The sequence below is a fragment of the Etheostoma spectabile genome, chromosome 7 (assembly GCF_008692095.1).
Source record: "Etheostoma spectabile isolate EspeVRDwgs_2016 chromosome 7, UIUC_Espe_1.0, whole genome shotgun sequence".
Taxonomy (NCBI): domain Eukaryota; kingdom Metazoa; phylum Chordata; class Actinopteri; order Perciformes; family Percidae; genus Etheostoma; species Etheostoma spectabile.
The window spans coordinates 1312833-1318832 of NC_045739.1; positions in this window are offsets into that span (position 1 = coordinate 1312833).

A 6000-nucleotide genomic window follows, 5' to 3' on the forward strand; every position below is an offset into this window, starting at 1 on the left:
GATGGATACAATCTATATTCATGTTGATAATTAATTTATTAATAATTAATAATAGGAGTTCTCATTTTCTAATAACTCTGCAGCAGGGCTGCCAACTCTCACGCATTGGCCGTGAGACACACGCATTTGACAGGTTTCACACGCGCACACGCCACACCCCCGATTTCTCACGCTGAAGTGTCAACCCGGTCGGTCAAATTTATGAAAAATGAGTTTATCTATGTTTTTACCCGTTGAGCCACTTGTGATCGACTAGTTGTGCTTTCAGAGACTGTGAGGGGCTTCAAGAGCGCTCCCTGTCTGTGGAATTTTCAAATTGTCGCAAAATGAGAACATTTTTTTCACGAGCCATCCCAGGTGCATTTCCCCGGCTTCAGGTATGTGCTCTGAGTATTACAGACCCGTCCGGCGCTTCAGGTATGAGCTCTGAGTATTACAGACCGTCCGTCGCTTCGTGTCCACTCTCTCTGTAAAGATGGAGGTGAGCAGCGCGGCTGGTAGTGTAGCAACTTCAGTTCATTGTAGTGGACTCGCTCTGCTGGGGGCAGTGACGCGTTGCATCCATGCGTAGACCTCCGATAAAGAGCAGCGTACGGACACCTCTAAACTCTGTCAGAGACCAGAGACCCAAATGGGCCTCTGCGTCTGTCAGACGGTCTGAATGAGATCCACCATATCAGCGGAGGAATGACATGCACAGCAGACTATATTACAACTCTCCACATCTCGGACAACAGAGATGGGAGGAGTTATGTGCACAAAGTTGTAAATATGAGCAGAAATCTGGTGAAACACACCTGAGCTATACTAGCCTATATATACTATAATATATATATATATATATATATATATATATATATATATATATATATATATATATATATATATATATATACACGATACTGCAACGTTGGGCCACTATTGTGCATCTCTAACCTCTGTGCATCTCTAAATGTAACTGTAAATAATTAATTTGATGTTTTTTAAAATGAACAAATAGTCTTTATTTTCACAAAAAAGTAAAAACAGTAAGTGGGGCACAGAGGATGAGGGCCAAACATTACTGAGCCTTGGCACAAAGGTTAAAGGATTAGAATTTATGTAACTTAGTGGTTCTCATTCTTTAGAATTTCAGTGGTCTAAGTTGATCCCTCAACATTAATTTAACTTTGGGTCCCTGGTCCCTACACCAGGGACCCCTGGACCTGTTCACCACAGACCCAAATCTTCTCAGCTGTTGCTGACATATGCTACTGTCTCTTCATGTGGTTCATTATGTTTGGCACATTGTGTGGGTCAGTTCTTATATTATAAGAAGTTAATAATGTAAATGCTGAATGCCCTAAAACCTGTTGATACAACAACACAAAGGCTCCTAACCCTACAGTTTTGCACATATCATGTAAGACTTGATTTCTCCATTTTTTTTGCAAAAAAACTCTCCAGAAAGTGCCATTTAATGGTTTATTTTTCAAATTTTTTTCCTACCCCAATACCCCCCTAGGGAGTCCCCCATCCACCCACATATACCAAATCCCAATTTAAACCCTAAAGGATAAAGACCAAAAGAAATTGCTTTGTACGCGGCAAAATATGGGTTGGCCCCCCCCAAATCTCACTCCAAGGTTTTTGGAAAAGTTGGCAGCCCTGCTGCAGTAGGCAGGTATGTCAATAAGTAGCCTAATTAAAGAGTTGTAATCATTACAGCTGCAGCCCTTTCAAACCAGTCAATGGGATTTTTCAAAACGTGGCCACCCAAGATGTGTTCCTATTAGGGGCTTTTAACTGATTAATAAATAATTAGTAAATAATAATGCAACTCTCAGCTAACATATGGTCCAGCAGTCAGATTTGTCGCAAATAACATAAGACAAAAGTTGTCTTCAAATTGTCTGAGCACACCTTTTGTATGGAGCCACAGTTGCTCAGTGATGCAGAAATCCCAATTGAAAGAGAGGCATTACTGGAATAATTTCACCTGTTGTGCGTCTGTAGTTTAATAATAGGTGTTTATGTATAGGCCTACCTGTGTGTCATCACTGGAATCATATATTTGTGGAATGTGAAGCCACCAGCCCACAGATACTGTACACTATCTCTTCACAGCAGCTTCTCCCAGTAAGGAAGTTCCTTTCAGAATCAGAAATACTTCATTGAATTACTTTATTTTATACTTTCTGAGTGAATTCAGACAAGATCTCTTAAGACAGACAACAGCCACCCAGCCTATGCCTGAAACAGATCATTTAACTCCTGACCTGAATGTGTCTTATTGGCGGCTGGGTGACAACAATGCCAGTAAAACCTGAGCGTAACAAAAAAACAAACTAAGATATTCTTGGAAAACACATTACATCGCCAACTGAGCGGGATGAAAACCACATCATGTGATTTTTGAGGTTGAAGGTTCACTTCCATCTCAATTCTTAGCACAAGGTCCACTTACTGGAAACAACCTTCATCACTCTTCTGTTTGGAGGATTTACATTTTTTTCTAAGATTGTGAAACGGCCACCTATAAAATGTAATACTTATAAAATACAGTGGTTTTTAAAAGTGAGACAAGCATCTATCTTATATGGAACAGATCAGGTGTTATACTGTACTAATTAAGATAATAATAATAATAATAATATCAATAATAATAATAATAATAACTTTGACTTATATAGTGCCTTTCACAAACCCAAGGACGCTTAACAAACGGGGGGGGGGGGGGGGGGAGGGAGGGGTTAAGAGGTGAAAGATGTGAGGCCAGGAGAGATTAAATTCCATAAACCTCAGTGAAGAGGTATGTTTTAAGCTGGGTTTTACAGGTTATAATAGAGGAGCAGAGCGAATAGCAAGAGGAAGCTTGTTCCAGAGCGATGGTGCACTGACACAGAAGGCTCTGTCACCAAATGTCCGGAGCCTGGAATTAGGGACAGCAAGCAGGTCCTTTTCAGAGGACCGCAGGACCGTGACCGAGTGTATGGGTGGAGCAGTTCTGTTAGGTACTGAGATGCAAGTCCATGGAGAGATTTGTATGTCAGTAGGAGAATTTTATATTTGATCCGGGACTTAATTGGCAGCCAGTGGAGCTTTTTCAGGATGGGAGGATACCGTTGACCTTTTTTTAAGCCATCTTTATTTCAAAAAATACAAAACAGAACACCAACAACACATAAAAGTAAAAGATACAAACACAACAAACATACAATACAATACAATTTGCCAGGGGAAGCTTAAAGGTCACTAGAGAGATAAGGAGGACCAAATACTGACAGTTTTAGCTGCCTTCTTGTTATGGGAGCCCGAAATCAGATTTATGTAATGCACAACCTCATGGGAAAAAAGAATAAAATTAGGTTTTTTAGAACTGAATTTACATTTGTGGATATGAAATTTGGCCAAAAGGATTAGTAAATTTATAATAAAAAACATCTTTTCTTTACTATGAGTTCTATAAAAACAAAATACAACATTTTCCCATAATAGGGCAAAGTCTTTATAGATACGGTCAATGATAAATCTGCTGAAGTGTTGCCAAAATCTTCTGGAGTATGAACAATACCAAAAAAGGTGTACAACAGTTTCTGGGTGATCTTCACAGAAAGAACAGTTTGCATCAATAGGCTCGTTCGAGATGAACTGCGCCTCGCCTGTAAAGTGGACGAGAGCAGGCGGCAGCAGCGGGGGGCGGTGACAAAAAGCTGCGGTAAAGTCGGACAGTTTCCAGCCGATTCCAGCTCCTTCAGGCTGGACAGGAAGTGATGAAAACACTGTGGTGCGATTCCGATTTAACAAAATATAATCAGACCCACACATCAGCTGGTACACAGTCTCCAGTTGTTTTAATTATGACAGAGTAGCTGGCAAAGTGCTCTACATGAGATCTGTTGCTGATTTTAATGAACAACAGACTGGAGATGATCCGTGATCTGAACGGATTTATCTCTTTGACTTCTAAACTTAACTATCAGCCTCACAACATGTGTTATGTACAGAATAAGTCTTTAAATCAGACAAATAGCAATTAAAATCCCTCCGATTCAAAAACAGTAAAAAGTTTATATAAAACGTCATCATGTTGTAAACCAATCAGGTGTTAAATCAGCTGAAAAGCCGGCGTTTCCCAGCATGCTCTGGGTCCGCCTGGCTCTTACAGTCGGTGAAAAGCAACTGCGCCGCCTGCGTCTCAGAACTGCGGCCGCCTTGCTCTCGTGAGATTTCCGTTGCCCACGTGTGCATGACGTCAGAGCAAGTCGGGATCAAGTCGGACACAAATCTAACCGGCATGCAACGGGCGCCGATCGCCGGTGATCGATTCTGCGCAGACCTGGCTCATCTCGAACGAGCCTATTGTTTCTTTTAAATTGGTTAGATTTGTGTCCGACTTGATCCCGACTTGCTCTGACGTCATGCACACGTGGGCAACGGAAATCTCACGAGAGCAAGGCGGCCGCAGTTCTGAGACGCAGCAGGCGGTAGCAGCGGGGGGCGGTGACAAAAAGCTGCGGTAAAGTCGGACAGTTTCCAGCCGATTCCAGCCGCCTTCAGGCTGGACAGGAAGTGATGAAAACACTGTGGTGCGATTCCGATTTAATAAAATATAATCAGACCCTCATACCAGCTGGTACACAGTCTCCAGTTGTTTTAGTTATGACAGAGTAGCTGGCAAAGTGCTCTACATGAGATCTGTTGCTGATTTTAATGAACAACAGACTGGAGATGATCCGTGATCTGAACGGATTTAGTCTCTTTGACTTCTAAACTTAACTATCAGTCACACAACATGTGTTCTGGACAGAATAAGTCTTTAAATCAGACAAATAGCAATTAAAATCGCTCCGATTCAAAAACAATAAAAAGTTTATATAAAACGTCATCATGTTGTAAACCAATCAGGTGTTAAATCAGCTGAGAAGCCGGCGTTTCCCAGCATGCTCTAGGTCCGCCTGGGTCCGCCTGGCTCTTGCAGTCGGTGAAAAGCAACTGCGCCGCCTGCGTCTCAGAACTGCGGCCGCCTTGCTCTCGTGAGATTTCCGTTGCCCACGTGTGCATGACGTCAGAGCAAGTCGGGATCAAGTCGGACACAAATCTAACCGGCATGCAACGGGCGCCGATCGCCGGTGATCGATTCTGCGCAGACCTGGCTCATCTCGAACGAGCCTACCGACTGCAAGAGCCAGGCGGACCCAGAGCATGCTGGGAAACGCCGGCTTTTCAGCTGATTTAACACCTGATTGGTTTACAACATGATGACGTTTTATATAAACTTTTTACTGTTTTTGAATCGGAAGGATTTTAATTGCTATTTGTCTGATTTAAAGACTTATTCTGTACATAACACATGTTGTGAGGCTGATAGTTAAGTTTAGAAGTCAAAGAGATAAATCCGTTCAGATCACGGATCATCTCCAGTCTGTTGTTCATTAAAATCAGCAACAGGTCGCATGTAGAGCACTTTGCCAGCTACTCTGTCATAATTAAAACAACTGGAGACTGTGTACCAGCTGATGTGTGGGTCTGATTATATTTTATTAAATCGGAATCGCACCACAGTGTTTTCATCACTTCCTGTCCAGCCTGAAGGCGGCTGGAATCGGCTGGAAACTGTCCGACTTTACCGCAGCTTTTTGTCACCGCCCCCCGCTGCTACCGCCTGCTCTCGTCCACTTTACAGGCGAGGCGCAGTTCATCTCGAACGAGCCTAAACCTACATATACTGTTCTGCGCAGCCAGGCTTGTGTCTCTAGGCTCGTTCGAGATGAGCCAGGTCTGCGCAGAATCGATCACCGGCGATCGGCGCCCGTTGCATGCCGGTTAGATTTGTGTCCGACTTGATCCCGACTTGCTCTGATGTCAGGCACACGTGGGCAACGGAAATCTCACGAGAGCAAGGCGGCCGCAGTTCTGAGACGCAGGCGGCGCAGTTGCCTTTCAACGACTCCAAGAGCCAGGCGGACCCAGAGCATGCTGGGAAAAACGCCGGCTTCTCAGCTGACTTAACACCTGGTT